The sequence below is a fragment of the Pseudopipra pipra genome, chromosome 18 (genome assembly GCF_036250125.1).
Source record: "Pseudopipra pipra isolate bDixPip1 chromosome 18, bDixPip1.hap1, whole genome shotgun sequence".
Classification (NCBI taxonomy): domain Eukaryota; kingdom Metazoa; phylum Chordata; class Aves; order Passeriformes; family Pipridae; genus Pseudopipra; species Pseudopipra pipra.
This window is the reverse complement of record NC_087566.1, coordinates 2,851,865-2,872,699: the sequence shown is the minus strand read 5'-3', so window position 1 is coordinate 2,872,699 and position 20,835 is coordinate 2,851,865. Positions and strand designations below refer to the sequence as shown.

Genomic DNA, 20,835 nt, shown 5'->3' with positions numbered 1-20,835 from the left:
CTTCGGAGTGAGGAAGACACGGGATGGTTGCACTGCCCATCTCAGCCAGGAATTGAGTCAAACTCTACTACTGTTTAAAATCCCACTGGCAGCACAAAAACACTGTGCTTTTCTCTTGTCGGGTATTTTTAACAGGAAAATGGGGGCTAGGGGACTCTGACAGTGTTGCAACATATAAGAAAATGGCCAAATTACCAAAAAAAGGAAAAAAAAGTTACTTTATATTGCACTTAAGTCCCATCCCCTCCCCTGTTTGGCAATGCTGATATTTGGCAGCTCTGACATCTGACCTAAGGGCAAACAAAGGACAGCCAAACATTTAAGGCGTCTGTTGCTCTGCTGCTGTTGTAACTGAATTGTGTCATAATTCAGTAAAAACTGTATTAAAATAAAAAGTAGGGACATTGGAGTGCCCAGCATTGGGCAAAGAAGAACAATATTTGGCCATTAGGGCAAAGGACCTTAAATTGAAAGTATCAAGGACAGAGTTTGCACATTGGTCTCACACTGACAGAAGGCAGAACTAGATGGGATACTGGGAAGGAATTCTTGGTTATGAGGGTGGTGAAGCCCTGGCACAGGTTGCCCAGAGAAGCTGTGGCTGCCCCATCCCTGTGAATGTCCAAGGCCGGGTTGAACAGGGTCTAGTGGAAGGTGTCCCTGCCCATGGCAGAGGGGTAGAACAAGATAATCTTTAAGGTCCCTTCCAACCCAAACCACCACCACCATCTTGGCTAAGCCTGGCGTCCAAAGAACAGCTTTGGCAGCAAACTGATGCGACACGAGCGCGAGCGAAAAGGGAATCGATCCATATTTTAATGGCACTGTTTAAATTGTTGACAGAACACTTCCCATGTCTGCGCCTCCGTTGGCTCCCCGATAAGGCCCGTGTGTGCTTTCTGCCCCTTTATTTATCAGGGAGATAAAGCCCTTTGACTGACGAGGTTACAAATATTGGGAAATGCACAAACCCGTATTTTAAGTGCTGCTGGAAGGGGGGGGAGGATGGAGGTTTGGCAGAGCTGTGGCCTGTTTGGAAAGAGCAGAGCAAAACTATTTTCCTCTTTGGAGGACCTGGCAAATGGAGCGGAGGAGTCCGGAGGGAGGATCTCCTCAACACCAAGTTCACGCCATGCCTTGCGGGAAAAGCTCCCCACACTTCAGCCGAGTTCAATTCAACAGTTCTCTAGTAACACTAAAGAAGTCCTTCAGCTGTAAAGCCACCATTCACACACACACACACACACACAAAAAAGCCCAAAAACTGACATATTTTGCTCCCCCCTGCCCCCCAGACTTATTTCTTATATTCGAAAAGCAGAATTCTGAAATGGCCAAAAATGGCATTTTCAGCCCTAGAAAGGGTTGAAAAGGAACCAGATTAAAAGCACAAGGTCTGCAGCTCCATGCCTGCGAATGCTAATCCTCCACACACTAACATGATTCCCTTTGAACCAGGGCCTTTCATAGAAAGGGAAGCTTCTTCCAGAGCCTGCCTTTCTCCCCTGCCTCCACCGACCCCATACCGGGAACACAACCGGCCCAGAATCCCCAGGAACACGCAAACACTGGCCGTGACAATCACCTCTGGATCATCTCTCCAGCACAGCTGGATCCCTGCGTGCCAGACCCCCGCACTGGCCAGCACTTTGTACATAATTAACCCTCCTGATGTTGCAACTTCAAGGAAGTTCAATCCGGCTGCTGGCAGTAAAACACCCAGAATCCGCTGACACCGACAAATTAAAAGAAAGTTCCGGGATTTTGGGTTCGGCAACAAAGGGCGATTCTTTCCTTCCGCCCACACTTTGGAATCTGGATGATGCTGTTGACTCAGTTGTGTGACTCCTGCTCGGCCGAGGAGGCTCACACAGGGAATGTTCACCCAGGTGCCTTTCCCGACCAAGCAGGTGCACCGAGCCCTTCACGGAGCAAACACAGCCAGGGATCTGAAGTTGGGGTTCCCATCTCTCTGCTAGAAAAGTGCTTTAATGTAGATTTTATAATTTTTTTTCCAATACTCCAATCAAAAGCAACACCCCAGTGCGACTTGGCGTCGCTCACACCAGGATTCCAAGCACTGAGTCAGCAAGAGAGTTTGTGGCAATGAGGAGCTCGTGTGTTAGAGCGAGTCGCGCTCGCCGCAGCCTCACGGAAGGGCTGTTTGCAGGAGATGCGTGCACACATGTATGTACGTGTGCCTGTGAGAAAAAAAAAATAAAACCTCCTTGACAGAGGTTTCTGTAATTAAAGTTGGGGTTTGTTTTACCATGGCACCCCCCCCACCTGTAACCATTGGCCACCCAAGTTGTAAAAGCTCTTCCGCTGACTTTAGGCGTTTCCATTTGGTTTTTTCTCATAGGCAGACTAAATTACAGAGGCATTTTCATATGAAAATCTTTCATCTGAAGAGATCTCCAGCACTGCAGGGACAGTGAAGTGTGGTGGCTGTAAGCAGAACATGGGAACACGTGATTTTGAGGGCATATGAAACAAGCAGCGCGTTGCTCTGGCTACATAAGTGGGGGCAATGGAGATTTAGGGGAATAAAGCACAGCATGGCAAGAGAAAAGGCAGAAAATTGCACAGCACACTGGAATAGTCAGATTGCAATGGGGTTAATTCCAGCCCAATTTACTTTTCCTATTCTTTGAATCATATTTGTTTTACATCCAAGACCAAGGAGCTGGCGGGGATGCAGAGGAGTGGCACTGCCTCTGTCTTATCTCCTCACGAGCATCCTGAGGCATCACTGTGGCATCACCCAACAGCAGCACATTCAGCATTTCTTCCTGGTGTTATGAGACAACAAAAAGGACAAGCCAAAATCTCCCATCAGGGGTTTCTGGGGTTATCTGATTAAAATTCTACTACCAAATGAGGGACTTTGCCCTGGCCTTTCCAGTACCCCAAGCCCTGGGTCGGGAGTTGAATTAAGGTCACCACACCGTTACATGGCCTCACATGTCCTCTTTTGGCCAGAGATTAAAAATAATCTCAGCAAAGAAAGAGGTACCAGTTTGTGCAGCAGCTCTAACTGGACACCCAGATATCTGGAAATGCCACAGTGCCATCAGGCAGATGCAGCCTTTGGCACATGCCAGACCCAGAGCACACGTGCAGTGGTGCCAATCCATGCCTGCATCCAGTGCTGATTAGCTGGATTTATTATCCACACACCCCTACACATCTGCCTGTGTAATTGTGTCAGGAAACCCAGGCAGACAGACAAGAGCACTGGCGTTTATCACTGCTGTTCCCAGTGACTTAGTGCAGACAGATTGGGATATTTCGGGGAATTCTAACACAGAAATTCACCTGCTGGCAGCTGTTTTCCGAAACTTACTTTCAGGGAAGGATGTATCTCAGAAACAAACATACAGATAACTATACACACAAACACACACACTCCTGATTGCACAAGCTGAACTCTGTGCTAAGCTATCAGTGCTTTGTGTATTTCTTGGGAACGATGTATCAACATTTCCAGCAAAATAACCTTCATTTAAGGTTGTTTACCAGCTGATGCCACCTTCTTCCTTGCTTAGGCTTCTGAGAAAACTACATTTTAAGAGAAAGAGAACTAAACTGACACACTGCAGCCTCACTCCTTTGCTCATGCAACCCTCCAACTCGGGATTCAATATCCCCAACAGCTGGGAAATGCTACAAGTCCTTGTAAAAATCACCGGCTCAGAGGAAGGTGCCAGAGGCAGTTGTTGTGCCTCTGTTTATGAGATGTGCTAGTTCTGGGATGTCCTTCCTCTACCTTGGCACTAAAATAGGTCCTTTCAAAGCCTTTTTGACTACTGCAGTGATCTGCTGCCATGTTTCTTCAGATGCTTGGTTGTGCCCCACTACAGCCATGCTGGGTTATATCATTAAAAAATGCTGGCAAGTTTTGTGCCAGTGCAGCAGCTTCCACATGGACAGGCTGGTGGCCTCCAGCCTGGCCCCTTACCCACACAGCTAAGCTCAGGCAAAGGGGAAGGCTGGTTTTTTCCAGGTTTTTTCCTTTGCTGGAGTGCCCCAAAGCTCCCCACCCCTCCGTTCTGGAGAGCAGCCCATGCTCAGAACACGGTGAGCTTGATCTGAGCTCGGGTTTGGGTCAGCACACCACCTAAATTCCAGGTATATCCTAAGAGCAACTGGACAGATTTAACTCTGTTACACACTCGTCAGAGACATCATTTCATGCAGGTGAAGGGGCTGAACACAGGCAGGAACTGGAAGGCAGGTCCTTACCCACCCTCACAGTCACACAGGACCGGGTGATGATTACACGGGTGAGCTTCCCACTTCAATCACTACTACGGAGTATCTTGAAGACCAAATCCAAAAATCCCCTTCTTGGTACCACCACCTGCCCTGGCATGGACCCCTGTACCCAACTGCACCACCTGAGCAAGGCACTACACCTGCTGTGAGCGACACAGAGCCCTCGGGCCGTGGATCCCGAAGTGGAGACACCGGTTGGTGCCATGACTGGAGGGAAAAGGCTCCCAAGAGCACAAGCCCCGTAACCCAACGCCCACGGTGGCAGCCTGCCTGCATTTCCCTGCCTGCATTCATCCCGTGCCTCTCCCTGTCTGCCATGCCAAACCCAGCAGGATCTGGCTCGTAAGCACCGGGGACCACAGAGGAGCCGCGCCAAAGAAACTCCTCTGCCTGTGTAAGACACTAAATAAAGTTAAAGGGCCATCAAGCCTCCAGACAGAGGTGTGGTGGAAAGGCATCAGGAATGGCAGGCTCCCACTTCTGGATTTGCTCCTTTTGGTTTGGGAAGACCTGGAAGGGCAAACAGAAGCTGCTGACGGGCTCGGTTCACTCACTCACACCACCAGAGCACCACAGGTTTGCCTTTCCCTCCCATGAGGCTACACAGTGCACTGGGAGGCTTTGGAAACTGGCACTAGCAGAGAAAAAGTGGCAGGAGAACATTAATAGACTGCATGAATGCAAGCCTTTTCCTGGGAAACTCCATCCCTTCAGTATGGCTGGAGTGGAAGCTGACAGTGCCATAAACTTATTCCTACAGGAACAGTAGGTCAGTCCAAGGCCCAGAGCAATGAAATCCTCAGGAACAGCACCAAGACCTATTGCAGGATTATGTTTGCTTCAGTTATTCCCAAGCTAGGGTTCCCTGTGGTTGTCAGCCTGACCATGAGAGCCAGCCTCCATCCAGCCTGGCACATGTGCTGGCACTTCTTATATCATTACACTACAGTCTGCCTGTAACTGAGGATCCAAGTCCCTTTGCTGAGGGATACACACCAAAACATCTCAAAAACCTGAAAACCATAACTGGGTTGATTTTGCCCCAAACCAGGCCCAGCAGCGACCATGACATTGTCCAACATACCCCCCTCTCACAGAGATGTCTTAGGACTGACCTAGAAGGTCCCTAAAGGTAAATTGGTTTCAGAACAAGCTGTACAATCTCAAGAGCACACCATAAATATTCCACAGTGAGTATAAAAAGCTTCCCTATGGTCCAGGGCTGCTTCTCCGCCCAAAACAGCAGTGAAGGTCATTTATAGAGTTATTTTCCTCACAGGCAGTGGAGAGCCAGCACAAAGCCCCACATCAGCAGCAGAGGACTCACATCACAGCTGCCTGCTGAGATCCTCAGTGGCTATTTGAACCCTTCAAACCACCCCTGGGTTAAGGCTCAAAGGAAGGGAAAGATGTACAAGACATGAGCAGAGAAAGAGCAGCCTAAATGAGGGGTGCTGCAAGAACAAACCTGGGGGATCATCATCCCTTGGCATAAGGCTCAGTCTAAGGACAGGATTGGGTAGGGGGATATTTGCATTCATTCCTTCATGAATTTTTTAAGCTTCTAGCTTCTTCTGAGGCTTATTTTCCTCCTGAGGTGAGGGAGGAGGATGCACAAGCAGCATCCTGAGCAGGAAGTATGGCACAGCACCCACAGATCCTCACCTAGTGAAAAGCATCAGGTCCCCAGTCTGCAGTGTGCAACCTGGCAAAACACTCCATTCCCAGGGAATGGATCAAAGGCCAGGCAGCTCTTTGCTCTGGTCAGGGCACATCCCTGGACCTCTCACAATTCCCAGAACGCACCACGGGTCTAATTCTGGAGTTTTACTTCATTCCAGAGTAGTTTTTAATTGAATGAGCATTAAAGTCAAAGTAGTACAAGGGCTCCCAGTTCCTGCCCAAGGACTGCACTGGGACTGCTCCAGGTCAGGCCAGTGGTGGGTGGAGGTAACAGAGCCAAGAACCATCTCTGCCCCGACCTCGTGCCCTCACCAGCATTTCCCACTTGGGTTCCCATGTTCAGAAGCAGCTGGGTGACCCCACTTGAGGGATAAATCCCTGAATTTTATGCCTGAAGGACAATTTCTTTCTCTCTCCCCCTGCAGTTCCCTCCCACTTCCTCCCTCCTCCCTGAAAGAAAGATAAACGACTTTGCTGGAGGAAAGGGTGAAATTTCATCCCGGATCAAAACCCATGAGCAGAATACCCATGTGACGGTTCGCAGAATGTGTTCTGCATGCAAATATCATACATGCAAAGTGAAAATGAGTCATTTCACAGCAGCTCTGGCTCTAGGCACCGAGTGACTTCTCCTCTGTGACTCCTACACTTGTCTGCTTCCCCTCAGTCACCAGCTCCTGTGGTTTCCTCAGCCTGTTTGCCTGCTCAGGCTCCAGTCACTTTAGGTAGGATATTAGTTAGGAAGGAAGGAGGGAGCATATTTGGTTTTTTTTTCCCCCTCTTAGATTTGTTTTACATTCTGTTTTTTACGGCTTTGAGGTTTTTGTTCACTGCTTTCGCCATCAGCTTCAGTCGCTGTGTGTCAGCTCCCAAAATCCAGAGAGGCCAAGAGTTTCCAAAACACACCAGCAGTATTTGTATTGGCTTCTGAACTTGCTTGGGCATGGACATGGCTTGGCTTGCTCTCCCCGCACACACGAGCTGTTTTCTTTCATTGTGGCCCTTAATTGTTTTGCTTCTGAGCTCTAGACAAGGGGGGCAAATCCATTTTGGAGCAGGAGCGATCAAAAGAACGGGAGGAAAACGTTAAGTTCACCATCAGGTTTGCCTTGAGCTGATCACATAAGCTCAGAGATCAAGGGCAGAACGAACCCGCTGCGCTCCCGGTGTGCGAGCGAAGGGAGAGGGGAAGTTGGAGGTTTTGGCTGCCTGGATGGAAAAATAAATACCCTCCCACAAATGAGCTATTCTCACAGCCTTGAATTAGCGCTGGCAAAAGTCACCTAGGAGCAGCCTCGCTCAAGGATACGGGTCTGAGGAGATCAGAGCAAATCTCAGTGCCCTGAGGAGGATCCCTGTGGAAGGTTTGCTGGGATGAGATGCACGAGAGGCCAGCAAAAAGCACAATAATGAAGAGACCCACTCCCTTCCCCCCAAAAAACCCACTAACCAACCAATATCCTGCTTCTCTTAAACCAAACAGTAGCTAAAACAGCAAAAGGGAGCTCAGGGTTTGCTTTGCAAAGCAGAGCTTTAGTATTACCCGGCCATCTCTTCTGGCAGCGCCACCACCCCCAAAGCCAGTGAATAGCAGAAGGATTTAAACCCGACTGGAGTGAGCAGAGACAAGGCCTGGCTCTCACACAGGGTCCAGCCTGGCTGAACACACCGAGGGGTTCGGAGCAGCCCTCGCCTTCGACCACAAAGCTGAAACTATTTGTCTGTTGTTTACCTCCCCACCCCACGTCCTCCCCCCTCTTCCTCCCCACAACTGACCTCCTCCTCCTCCTTGCCGCCAATCAGCCAAGCCTGCCAGCATAGGGGTTACAGCATGACATAATTGCAACATGCATAAACAACATTTGCCATTAAGGGATACTTTTAATGAGAAACAGAGCTGCGAAGGGGAAGCATCAAAGTGGCTCACGGAAGGAAACCGCCTGGAACAAAATCCTACTTGATGCCCCAATTAATATGTTCCCTAATTCTATTTCCTGCACTTGTGGTCCCGCAGCCTCCTTGCTTTAATTTCTTTGGGAGGATGGAGAGGAAGGAACCTGGAAATGCAGTGTCTTCATGGCTGACTTGATGTGCAGGCAATGCGCAGATTAGAACAAATTAGAGAATTAAAAAATAACCGACGACAGACTGAGGAAATGTCATCCCCAGGATAATAGTATTAATTGAGACCTGGGTTTTGCAGGCCAGCTTTGGAAAAAAACACACAAAGCTGAAAGCTGGAGTAATATGACTGGATTAATTACCCTGGGAGGTTTTTCACTCCGCCCCGTGCTCTGCCCAGCCTCGATCTTTAAGCTCAGTGACACTGTTGTCCGTGTCTGCAGCGTCTCCTCGGTGCAAAGGCAGATGTTTTATTGACTCCCGGGCTTGGCAGGGTTTCTGTGCCCAAGGATGAGCAGGACAACGATCCACACAGGATCCTACACAAATGCATGTGCGTCCCAAGCCACTTGGAGACGTCTCTTGCAGATCTGTCCCGTTGGGAATGAAGTGCAGCTGAGCACCTCATGTTCTCCCGACCTTGAGTTTGACTCCAAAGGGAAGGGGAGAGTCTGTTTACATTAGTGTTTAACATATGGATGTTGTATCCAGCTGACAGACCCAAATAACTTGGTCTGTGTCACTCTAGCAGGTATGTCCAGCGATTCCCTGAATCCAGGTGGAGTCACAGGGATAAATTCAGATTAACCCCCCCCAAACATTCCCTATCAGTTAAAAAACTCCAAAGCTGATCAAGTAAGAAGTACAGAAATATATAAATACCCTCATGAAAGAAGTGATGCTTGGTAAGATGAACCATCTGGTGAACATCTCTGTTTAACCTTCACCAACAACTTGAAGCTAAACAGAGGCAGAAGACTCAGAAATGATGTAAGCTTTTTTTTTTTTGGCCTGGATTCCTATGGAGACAAGGCTGGTGTGATCAGAGACTGTCCTCCCACAGTTACCTCACCACCTTTGAGCCACGGATCTTTATTTAGATGAAATACTAAATTTTTCAACAAAGATCTCAGAGTTACATAGTTCCTGCAAGTATCACACTACAAGGTAGCAGGCAGAAAAGAGTTCCCATAATAGCCTGAAAGAGGGGAACCCCCAAACTTAGCACCCAACAGAGAATCCTACAAGGTAAAAAATTACAGCAATTAGGGCTTCAGAATCTACTGGACAGAATAAACAGTGATCAGATGCAGCCATCTGCAAGCTGTGTATGCACTACCCCAAATCCTCATCCACATTTCCAGGGCTTTGTTCTCAGCACTGCAAGAAATATGATACAGGGGGATACTGTCCCCCACATTCCAGGGATACCATCAGCTGGGGTGAAGACATTAAAGGAGGAAAAATGAAATAATAAAGGAACTGGGACCTAGGAGATGGAGGAGCAAAGAGCAGCTGGTAAGAAGTTCCAACAAGATGTTAAAAATTCTGCTGGCACATCACACTGCCCAGTCTCTTCCCGGCGAGCGCCACAGCACAGCCATGGAAAATGGGAACCATGGAATCACGGAGTGGTTTGGGTTGAAAGGGACCTTAAAGGGATCTTAAAGATCACCCAGTTTCAAAACACCTGCCACGGGCAGGGGCATTTTTACTAGACCAGCTTGCTCAGAGCCCCGTCCAACCTGGCCTTGAACACCTGGAATGGCTGGTCAGGGGTGGTGGGACACTGGTCAGGGGTGGTGGGACACTGGTCAGGGGTGGTGGGACACTGGTCAGGGGTGGTGGGACACTGGTCAGGGGTGGTGGGACACTGGTCAGGGGTGGTGGGACACTGGTCAGGGGTGGTGGGACACCAGCCAGCACAGTGAGTTCTCTACAGCTACCACTACCAAGCTGCACCTCCTCTCCCTGGCTCTCAAGCACAGGGACTGACTTCTCCCAGGTGCTCTCACTGGAGGTGCAGACTTGGAACCTTCAGCAGCCCTCCAACCACACCAAGGGTTTCATGGAAACAGCCCCAAATCCATGTCAGACCCACTGGCTGGCACATGCACTGCAGACAGGCAGCCCTTACTTCTCCCATTCTCCTTTTACTCATTTGAGATTTGTTAGGGAGACCAAGGCATTTGTTTATGGATACAAAAGACAATGACAGCTGGCTTAAATTCTTGGCATTGCAAGTGTTCTGTGTTGAAACCAGGTTTTTTTCTTCTTCAGAACCAAAAATTTTTAGCCGGAATTTTTCTTTACTGTCAGCATTTCCAAAGACCATTGGATCCTTTTGGAATAGTTTATCTATGTTTTTATTGAACTTACTAAAGTTGTTTGCAAAACAAGAATGTTTTTTCCCCCCCTCACCACGGCCGCTGCTTTCAGAAAGTGAAGTTTGTTGCAATCAAAGATACAGTGGTTGATTTGTAAAACTAGTTTCCTAAAGAGATTAAAAATGGCTCCAGCTTCTAGAGCGTTTCCAACCTTGTAAAGCAGAAACAATCTGAAATGACAGCTTTAAAAATATTTTTGATAAAATCTGTCACCAGCTCACAGTGGAGTTTGTTTTGTTACCAAGAAAATCTTTCTCCTTGTGGACTTTCCCATTTTAATCTCTTCCACATTGATACTGATGGAAATTAAATTTCAAACTACATTTTACAGTCTGGGCTTGAGTCTTTGCAGGGAATCTCAGAACGCAACACTGAGCATTTGATGTAAAAAGAGGAGTTTCTGAACATTTGCAGATCTGCTCTCCAGGAATAATTTTCAAATGGCTTTATTAAATATCAGGTTCACTGGATTCCTCACTTACTGACAGAATATTTAACATATGGGAAACCATTGCAATGGTACACAATGGAGCAAGAAGCTGGGCAAGCTTTACCCCTGGTTTAGGCTGAGATCAGCACTAGGAGAAGGTGCAGCCCCCAGTCAGGCTTTGGGTCACAGGGCGGTTTTGCCCAGGCAGACCCAGGTTGTAGATATCTGATGCTCCCCAGGGAGCTCATCCATGAGCAGGTTTGGCACTGCAGAGCTTTCTAAACACCATGATTTAATATGCTTCCAGTCCTGGCCTCTGCTGGGACTGAAATATCCCTGAGGAAATGTAGGCAAGTCACCTACTGTTGGCCTGGACCCCGACAAGTCAGGCCACACAGAGTCAGGATGAGCTTTGAATTGTACTGGATTTGATTTTGGAAGAAATCAAGCCACATTTTCAGAGACCTGGATCACCTAAGGAAGTCACTGCCAGTTTTCAGATAAACACAAAATTACAGGTAATTTGACTGTCACTATATAGACCCAAGAGAAGTTAAACCTTGTTACTTCAAAGCATTTGAAAACATAATTCACCTTGGGACAAGAGTAACATTACAACCCTTTTCAGACCTGCTGCCACTCTGCCAAGTGCCCAAACCCACCCATTCACCTAAGGAGAAACATCAGCAAGTTAAAGGCTTTGGGTGTAGAAAACCAGCTCATGGAAGAGAATAAAAAAGCCATGGATGCTTCCACAGCTACATCAGCGTTTTCCTTCAGTGATTTCCCCCACTTTGCCTATTGCTTGACACATCATTACCTGGTAACAGTTCTCTCAGCTCTGGGTGGGAATGGGAGTGGAAAGAGCTGCTGGGAACTTAAGGACCACAGCAAGCCGTGTGCTTAATAAAACCAGAGATGCATGTCTGGAAAAGGTAGAGCAGACATATAGAATTGCAAAAGAGGCCCTTGCTCACAGGATCTGGGGCTCAGCCCTGCAGAACTGGCCAATACCTCCTGCAAGGAGTGGGAGTGAGAGGCGCTCACATGACGTTACTGGATCGGCCGCTCGTTCATTACTTGACTCCTGGTTTTACTATTCTCCTTAATGGACTCCACTTCCTCCCTTTTCCCTGTATGTGTGTGTTAAAAGGATTGGACCTCCACATGTGCTGACTCTCAATTGAGAAACACCCCATATAATCACAGGGAACTTTATCTCCTCTGCAGCCCTCGACACCTTCCCACAGAGGATGTGCTTTGTACTGTCCAGTCTGGATAAAAAAATGTTGCAAAACACAACAAAAAAGGACAATCATTTTCCTTGTTTAGATTTCGTTGGAGCTGCCAGAAAAGCCAGCTGGTTGAAGCACACTAAATATGTTTTGCAACTATTTTCCTCAAAGTCTAAAGACTTGTGAACGTTTCTGTTGTTGCCTTTGCACAGAAAACCAACAAGACAAGAGAGAGTTTTTGGAATTGTTTCTCTCTTTCTAAGCCTGTTCTCAGGAAAGGAAAACTCATGAGTTTAAAACAATTTATGGTTTCATTTCTTACGTAAACTTTATGTTTCAGCTGAAGGTCAGGGCTTTTTAAAGGTTTTCATTCTTTAGGTGAGCAAACTTTGAATGCCAACCTTCAACTATGCACGAACCAATGAAATCATTTTATCTGGGTTGCAATCTTCCAAGACACCAAACTCCCAGCTGAAAAATGGATTTATCTATCCTAACTTGGAGCACATGTTTGAGTTAGTAATCCTGGGTGACTAGGTAGCTCATGGAGAGAACTGGAAAAATCAAGAGACGCTGAGGAATCACCCTCTGACCCCCTGCTCCTCTCCACTGGCACTTGTTGAGGTGACATTGTCTGGGTGACACTTATCTGCCTACTCCTAGAGAAGTCAAGCCTGTCAATCCCATTAAATATTCCTGGCACACAGACAACCCAACATCCAACAATTACAGAGCCTGCCTTGCTCGCTCTTTCCCTCAATGCAGAAATTACCCACCTGAGGTTTCTTCAGTACTTTTCACAGACTCCAAATTGCAGACAGCAAATTTCCAGCCTCAGAACCCGGACTTTGGGAGTCACTTCCTAACCTCCCCCATGTTCTCAGCTGGCATGAGATGCCAGCACAGCCTGGTCTCACCCACCAGGCAGCCACGCCACCAGTTAGGATTGCTTATTTTCTGTTTTCAAGGAATAAATGGATCCTGTAGAACATGCACTAAGACTAGTGGGTTTTTTTAACTGGCTCCCACCTAGAGCTCTCTGCCTCTCCTCTCCAGCACGGGCTGACCCTCCAGCAGCAGCAGAGCTGCTCCTTCTCCCACCTGCCTTCACACTTGCAGGGCTGGAGGAGGGATCCATGCCCTCCTTCCCAGCCAGGGTTCACATGGCTTCATAGAAAGCATTGATATTACAAACAGTGAACCCTCAAAATACAGGCATTCAAGTCCAACCAGTTTCATTTGGAAAAGCTTCAAGAAGATCCAGGTTATCTGATTCTACTACACCTGGAGCACAGCAACTCCTTTAGTCCAAGCAGAGCATTTCCAACCCAACTCCAATGGTTTCCAAGTTATGTTGGTGCCCCCTCCTCGGTTCCCCCCACCCAAGAGTTTGTTTACAGACTGTATATAAGGCAAAAGCTTACTTCAGATGTACATCTTCAGAAGCAACTTCACCTGTAAGAGCTCAGCTGCTTTGCCAAGAGCTTTGCATGATCAGAGGACTACAGTGTTGGGTGGATTTGGCAAATCACTGAGAGGATGTTTCTCTAAACAACAGCACAACACAGGCTCCTTCTGCACTTAAAGCAACATAACTTGTACAAACTTCCTCCCCAAAGCCTCTCAAAATCCCTCCCAAGTAATGCTGCCATGCCTGGAGATGCTCCTGGCTCCTTGAATTTCCCCTGTTTCAAACTTGATCCTCCTTTTGGGTGGCCCTTGTCACTCACATGGACTTCAACTGCCAGCTGCTGGAAGCAGAGAGCTGGAACACATCCACCACCTAAAAACTTGCAGGTGATCTAACCTCAGCCTGTGCATCTGGGCAGTTCTGCAAAGAAGGGAATCGGAAATAGTAACGGGAAATGAAACGTCTCAGCCCTACATGACTCAGTTTTCCGATCCCAGATCACTTTCTTCTTCCTTTGTCCTTTAGCACTTTATAATCCTACACAGGAAGAAGAGAGAGGGAGCAGCCTGCTCTATGGACAGTGTCCCTGCCCATGGCAGGGGGGTTGGAATGAGGTGATCTTTAAGGTCCCTTCTCACCCAAACCGTCCTGTGAGCTCAAGAAGTGATGTTATACATGTACAGACATATTTTCCTTTAGGGTTACTTGGGGTGTGATGGAGCTGAAAGACCATGGCAAACAGTCCCACAAGTCAAACCCCACCAGCCAGAGCCACCCCCACGTGCCACAGGGCAGTGCCCTGCTGCACAGCCCTGCCAGCACCCCCGGGGCACCTGCCCATGGTGAGGGCTCTGTGCCTGGCCTGGCCCCCCCACCACTCAGGAACTTGGCTCCCAAATGGGTTCATTAGCTGTGAATGGCTTTTGCATTAGCAGATATCAGGCCCCCTCGTACCACCCCTGTCACTTCCGCAGGCACCAGCACAAGCCTCGTTTCAAACCTCCAATTTGTCTGTTTAGTGTCTTCATAAAGGAGGGGGGAAAATGAAAGAGAGAGGCTGGGGGAAGGGGCTGGGATAGCTAAACCAGGGACTTGTCTCTAATTTCTCTGCGCCCCCCCACCCCCATGCTTCCCCTGGGGACACAGGCTTCAAAGGGAGCTACAAATATTTACTAATTCTATTAACAGGATACAAATTGTTTTCAGGGGAGCATCAACCACACAAAGCCATGTCAGCCCCCCCTGCTCCCAGACCCCCGGCGCACACCCCCTGCCCCGGCACAGCCACACGCACTGTGTAGGCAACCATTGCTTCCCGCCTCCCCAATTTTTCCTAAGTTCAAGATGAGTTGAAGGGTCAAAAAGGCAAAGGGTGTTTCAGAAGTTTAGCAGACAGCATTTGGTAAGGGGAAGGCAGCGGGAGGGGGCGGGGGGAGAGAGGAGAGAAGGAATCTGGCATGCATTAGGCTGAACAGTTCCAAACATCCATCCTCTACAGACTTGTTACTTTCTTTCTTTCTCACAGGATTTTTCTTTTTTTTTTTTTTTTTTTTTTTGTAATTTGTGGTTTATTTAAGGGTTGGTTTTTTTTTTTTTTTTTTGCTTCATATCAGCCAACAACTGTATTTTAATCTCCTTCCCCCACCCTCCCATGCTGCCTCCAAAAGCACACGCTCAGACTGAAGAGCTCAGACACATCCGACGAGCTTTGCCAAGGAGCTGCTGCAAGAAGTTTGCAGTAGTTGCTGGAAACTTGAAAAGTGAGTAGAACGCTGCATTGTGGGCAAGAAAAGAGCTCGATGCAGTGAGATGCTCTGCCTTGTCAAAGGTGTCCCTACCTATGGCAGGGAGTTGGAAATAGATGATCTCTAAGGTCCCTTCCAACCCAAACAGTTCCATGACTCCCACCAAAACGCAGCAGAGGAGGAATGATGCTCACCTGGGATCGTGTCCCAGTGCACATCCCACTGCACAGATGCAATAGCAATAGGGAGCTCTCTAGGAGGAGAAAAAGGTCTTAGTCCAAGGCCACAGTTGCTGCTGTACAGCTCGATGGAGTATAATTAGAGTTAATACCAGATAAGCTTTTGGCTCCACAAAGTCTTCCAGGAGGTAATTTTCCACACGACTTAAATGTTGACCCATATCTCATTATGTTTTATGAGCCCAAAATAAGAACAGCACAGGCTACATATTTAAAAGAAATAATACTTCCCAAATGTCCAGCTACCTAAAGCAAATCCATCTGGCTGAGTGGACAGATGACCAAAAGCCTTCATGAACATGACAGGATTACACTGGTTGGGGCTGTGGTGTAAAGTGGCCCAGACCCTCCACCTCAGCCCGGAGGAGAGTGGAGAATGCAGCCAGGCAGGACAGCACTGTGGGACCCCCAGCACAGAAAAAGGTCTGTAGCAGATGTGTCCCTTTGCTGTCACCAGACTGCCAGGTGTGACACGAAGAAGACTGTTCTCTCACATGGAAGTGATGTCATGGGCAGGAGAAGGCTGTGCATCACTTTATTTGTTAACCTTTCCTGGCAAGCCAAATATTTTCACTTTTGTTCTGGGTCAAGGAGTACTAAAGATGGAGTAGAGTGTTCAGCACATTGTGGAGGAGCTGCTGAAGAGGACCTGCCTTCTGCCAACCAGATGTGAGAGCTGGAAGTTGTGGTATGTGGTGTTTGAAAGAGAATGGACAACCTGACCAAAGATCCCCTCAATCCTGACTACAAATCTTGTTCCTTTGCTTCTCATCAGGTATGGTCCTGCCAGTCCTCCAGATTTTCTATTTCCACCAATGGGAAACAAGTAGACAAAAAGCTGTATTTTAGCTGAAATCTCCTCCCCCTTCAGAAAAAAAAAGCAATTGTAGAATCACTAAATACTCTGAGTTGGAAGGGACCCACAAAGATCATCGAATCCAGTTCCTGAGTCCAACCCAAACCCAAGTCCCTCAACTTTTTTTGGAAAGATGGAAGGGCATATGAACACAACAGCAGCGTGTAGAGCAGCCAAATTCATAAAATCATGGAATGGTTTGAGTTGGAAGGGACCTGGGAGGTCACCTGGACAAGGCAGAGCACTGCACCCTGCTCGTGCCACCCAACTGCAGGTGGTTCTCTCGGGCACATGGAGGAGAAGTCACGTTGCCCTTGTCTTATCAGTGGAAGAAATAGGTACCTCCAGAGGGCAATTTAAATCTCAGGTGGATTAAAGTGCCCTTTGGCACTAAGCAGTTCAATAGTGCCTGAAATTAGCCAGGATGAATCCGGACCTTAATCAGCAAATGGACTTTTCATTCCATGAAAAGTGTCAAGATTGCAAATTATTTTTCATTTCAAATGAGGACCGAAAAAATCCTCCCCCAGCATTTCATTTTCCCCGTGATTTATTTTTAAATTCATTTGAGTTAATCAAAATATTTATTTTCAATCCCTTCAAAACATTCCCATTTAATTTTACACATCTTTAATTTGTCTACATATGGACTGCATTTTAAAAATGAAAATTTTTCCCCTTGTGGAGAAAGAGCAAACTCCTTTGGTTTGCACCTACCAAAGCCAGACCTCTGGCATTATTTCCCTCCTAATGTTACTTAAAACGAGAATTCCACAAAACCTATCCATTTGCACGTAGAAAAATAATCAGTTTTCACCCAGGTGATGGCATTTTCCTAGAAGAAAATGAAGCAGTGGCATTTTCTGACCCACTTAGGGTGGGTAGGATTTAAATTCCTATAGAGGAAGAGAAGCCAAGGGCTGGACAGGGCTTTGGTGAGGGACAATTTATCCCAGTCCAGGATCCAGAGAAGTTGAACACTTTGCAAAATACAAGATACCCATCTTGCTCCTAACTTGTGCTGTCATGGCTGTCTATGGCTTGAATAATGTGGCTCTGTTAGAAATATCAATCTACAGCACAAAATCTTCTAATGCACAGTTCGAGAGGGAAGGAAGGAGGAGAGGAAAAAAAAAACCCAGCAAACCACCACCAAATTAGTTCTCTGATAGTTTTCAAACGCTCAGAATGTCAATCTCCTGGCAACACCTGCACGTGGCACATGGACCTTGGCTTTGTGGAGTCCCTGCAGCGTCTTTTCAAGCAATCTAGGGGAGAATAGAAGGATGTGGCCTTGGAAAAAACCCTCTAAGTGCATAAACAGCTGTGGCCGCGTTTCCTACGTCTGACATCTCAAGGTTGTTGCAAGAGGGGAGAGTAAGGACAAACAAGGCTCTGACACAGACTCCCCAAAGGCAAGTATTTCCCACGTGTTGGTTATTTGTTAAAGAGTTCAGCAACTGAATTGGTAGAAAGATTTTTAGTTGCTTTCTGGTAGCTGCTTTCTGCACTAGCAGTGGTGTCGTTTTCTGTGCTGCCTCTCTACAATTCCCTGTGGATATCTGAAGGATGTTTGACCAGATAAAGTTATAGATGTGGTACAATGCAGTCAAATAAACATCCTTACTCATACAAGCGGACTTACAAGGACCATGAGCATTACACAAAGTGACCACAACAGTCACAATCAGCACTGACGAGTGGGTGAAGGGAATCCTGAGGATAATCCCAGCAGTCCCAGTTCCTGTCAGAGCTACACCACATCTGACACTTGGTATCACACCAGTACGGCCAGGGAGGCAAATAATTTCCGAACTGGGAACGAAACAGTTCTCCTCCTGGGCAGATCTGCCGACTCAGTGCTCACCTCTGGAACCCTGCACCGAATCCAAGTGGCTGGTGCAGCCATTAGAGCCTTCTGGTTCGCTCATCATCCCCCAGAAAGGTCTGAGCATCCATCTGAGCAGAGGTGTCTGCACAATGCACACTCGTACTGAACCTGCCTGAGGGGCTGGGGGACTCATCCTAGACCTGGAATGATCTCCAGAACAAAAGCCATAAGGCCAAGCAGAACAGTCCAGAGGGAGCACAGGCACTGGACAGCCTCTCCTGGAGCTCCAAGCTGTGCTTTCTCCACGTCCAGCTGGAGAGGGGAAATGAGAACCATCTATCCACACATCCAGTGTCCACAGGCACCGAGCCCTCCACCCTCTCCCAGCCTTCCCTGTGGCCTCAGGCAGCAGGGCCAGAGGAGCCTGGGGAAAACATCAGGAGACACTGGCCTCTGAGGAGCTGTGGCAGCAGCCAGCACTTGCAAAGCCTCGTTCCTTGTCACAGGCTGCAGGGAAGGACAGATGGCACCAGAAACAGTGCCTTGAGCTGACACAGAGCAATCTGCCCGCTGCAGGAGGAGCCTGCACAGCCGTGAGGCTGCTCTCAGATTTGTCTCGCTACACCCCATAGAAACCCAAGCGCTGTTTTGCTCCCGGTGTTCTGTTTGGCCAAACCCTGCTCTCCTCACGCAATCAAACCCCGGGACAACTCCACCTAGGATGCATCTCATCAGCACAAACGCAAATAAGGCATTTAATAGAGGCAACTTGGAGCACTGTTTGCTGAGCACTTCATCAGGGCGCAGAGGAGCCGCCGGGGCTGCGGCAGGTGAGGCCAGCTGTCGTGGAAAATGAGCAGAGAGCAGGAGGCTCAGGCTCCATCTATTCCCCTTGCTGGGCTCAGCTCTCCCTAATCCTTAAAAAGGGAGGAAAGAAAACAAAACAAAGCCTCTCTGCATCAGCCTGTTTTGGCCATAACATCCTCCCTTACTGCAATGGCGCCCGGGCCATCGCGGCGACCCAATGAAGTGTTGCTGTAATTAAGGTTTAATGGAGCTGCAAGGCTGTGTCATAGCAAAGAGCCTTATAACAGAGGTGGAATGCAATTTACTGCCCACCAGGTAGAGAGCAATAAATCTGCAATATTTATTGGCAAGAGAGAGAAATGTGATCCAGAATTCCATATGCTGGGTTGGGGGGAGGAGATGAACATCACTTCCAAAGGGGGAAAAGTTCCTCCACTGCTCTTACTCGGAGCTGTGTCGTGGATCTGGGCTGGCATTGATGTGCTGGTGGCCATTCCCAAGGATCCCACGGCACCTTCCATGCTGCAGGCAGGCTGCTCCGAGGGCAGGGAGTGGCAGCTGGTACCCTGTCACTTAGGGAGGGGAGGGGATCCTGTGGCCAGCACATCTGGCCAACCCTGCATTCCTGCAATATGAGCCCCAGGATAATGGGAACACAAAACCTCGGGGCCAGCCCCACAGCTGGTGTAAGCCAGCACAGCCACACTGATTTGCACCCACGGACTAACTGGCCTCGGGGTTGGCTTTTTCCCCCTCCTACCTCTTTCACTTGAAACTTGTGGGCAGGCAGTAAATGGAATGGTATTCAATTTATTGCCCTCGGAAAGGGGAATGGCTGAGCAGCCTGTGGAGCTGAGCCTGCTGTTCCTGAGGAATGGAGGCATTCCTAGCCTGCTGCTCCAGACCACTAAAGTATCCCTTCTGCTGCTGAGACTCCAGGGGAGCATCTGTAGCACTTCCACTGGAAAATCTGGCTAAAAAAATTAAATCACACTCCTGTGCCACATGGAGTGCAATGACATCATGGAACTGTGGAGAGAGGATGCCACTGACCATTCTTTAGGCGCAGAGAGACACAAGTGAGAACTAGAGAAGATTCCCATTTCTGGAAATCTTAAATTGCACAAATGCCTCATCAGAAAGTTTGTGTGCACATGGAAAGGAGACATACATCCAGCACATCCCATCATGTCTTCCTCCATTAACTTTTAAGCTGAGAAGAAGGGGTGCATGTGTGGGAACATGGCACACTGTATTTTTCACTGTCCTGACGTGGATGACCAAGTGTAAATGCTGAGAAATGCTACAGTTAGATAAACTCAAACACAAAACTACTGCCAAGTGGAAAAACAACCAGAGAAAAGCCACAGTGCCCCAGCCCTGGGAGGTGCTGAGTACCTGTGCTGAGACTGTGGGAATGACAAACGGCCAGTCCCTCCCGGGGGACCGGATTAGTTGTTTCCTATGTGTCCAATAGACATTTTCTCTCCGAGCAAAACAACTAGCAGGTGGCTGGTCCTGCCTTCCGAAAGTGCTGTGGCAGATGCAGGGCTGTGCTGGAGGGGCAGCTTGGATTTCACATCCTTTCCTTCCCTGTGAGCTGACTGGGTTGTCGGGGGGTCACCAGGGTTGGTTTGTGTGCATGTGCGAGTGTCAGGGACCAGCAAAGAACAAGAGAGGGTTTTCCAGAGAGATTAATCCTCTGCCAGAAGTGGCTCTGCCCCAGGAGTGACTCTCAGAAAGGCTGGCATAAATCTACAATTAATGCTGTTTGCTTGGGCTGTAACCAACAGCGATGCTTGGCCCACTTGGTGCTGATCTCATGGCTTAGGCTCTCATTCTCCCCTCTCTGAGTGAATTTCCCAGAGGGATTTGCTGCTTCTCTCCACAGTTCAAGCGTTTAGGGACACAGAACTCCTTTGGTGTGCAGGAGTAACTCCCACTGAAGACCTCAGAGAAGACACACCGGCAGGGACAGGACCTGCACCTGGTGCCATGTGTTGTGACTGTGTGGTGACATCGGTGCTCTGG

General features: G+C 48.2%; 1 protein-coding gene across 5 annotated transcripts in view; it reads right to left on the bottom strand.

Moving 5' to 3' along the window:
* Positions 1-20,835, bottom strand: part of TBX3 (T-box transcription factor 3) — a 433,177-nt gene that overhangs the window by 130,423 nt on the left and 281,919 nt on the right. The gene's annotated exons all lie outside the window — the stretch shown is intronic.